Here is a 958-nt window from a genome sequence, read left to right as displayed (position 1 = left end):
CTCTTGGTTCGGCTTAGAATATAGTAGGGAAGTAGGGACTGTTCAAACAGTGGTGACTCTGAAGGGCAACTCCAAAACTTAATTCAAGACACTTAACAGCTAGTAGAAGCACTTTCCATAGGGCTTGGGAACACTCTTAGAAGAAAGATTTCTAAGTATCTTGCAAGTCCCCTCACAAACATATTTCCAGCCCACCTGACTTAAAGAAACCAAGGCTTTGTCACTTTACTAGCCACAACGTGATTGGGGAAATACTCCAAAATGGTAAGCAGCTTGCTTGCGTGCATCTTGTGAGGCCAGCTCAAACTTAGCAGCAGCTCAAGATCAGACCAGATGCACCTGGAAAGGCTGTCATGTGGGAGGAGAGGGGATACGGGTTCCCAGTCTTGGAAGTTGGAGGATAGCTGGGGCCTTCAGAGTGCACGCGAGTGGTAGGGAGCTCCTAGGTTCATCCAGTGCAGAACAGGAGGAGGGACTGGAGATGTGCGGTCCCTTTCCTTTTTTTTAGCCACAACGTGATTGGGGAAATACTCCAAAATGGTAAGCAGCTTGCTTGCGTGCATCTTGTGAGGCCAGCTCAAACTTAGCAGCAGCTCAAGATCAGACCAGATGCACCTGGAAAGGCTGTCATGTGGGAGGAGAGGGGATACGGGTTCCCAGTCTTGGAAGTTGGAGGATAGCTGGGGCCTTCAGAGTGCACGCGAGTGGTAGGGAGCTCCTAGGTTCATCCAGTGCAGAACAGGAGGAGGGACTGGAGATGTGCGGTCCCTTTAAGACCCCAACGCTCGCCTAGCCAAAGGAGGGGGGTGCTGAGGGGGAGCTGCGTGATGGGAAAGTCGCCGGCTGAGCCTCACACTTTCTCCTGATTTTTTAACTTTCGAGTCGGGGGAACAGGAATAAAGGCTCTGTGCTAGGGCGCAGAGGGGAGCGTGCTTGCAGCGGCGGCGTGCTGTCCGGC

Source organism: Tupaia chinensis, unplaced genomic scaffold, assembly GCF_000334495.1.
Source record: "Tupaia chinensis unplaced genomic scaffold, TupChi_1.0 Scaffold144991_2, whole genome shotgun sequence".
Taxonomy (NCBI): domain Eukaryota; kingdom Metazoa; phylum Chordata; class Mammalia; order Scandentia; family Tupaiidae; genus Tupaia; species Tupaia belangeri.
Note: the sequence above shows the minus strand (reverse complement) of the source record.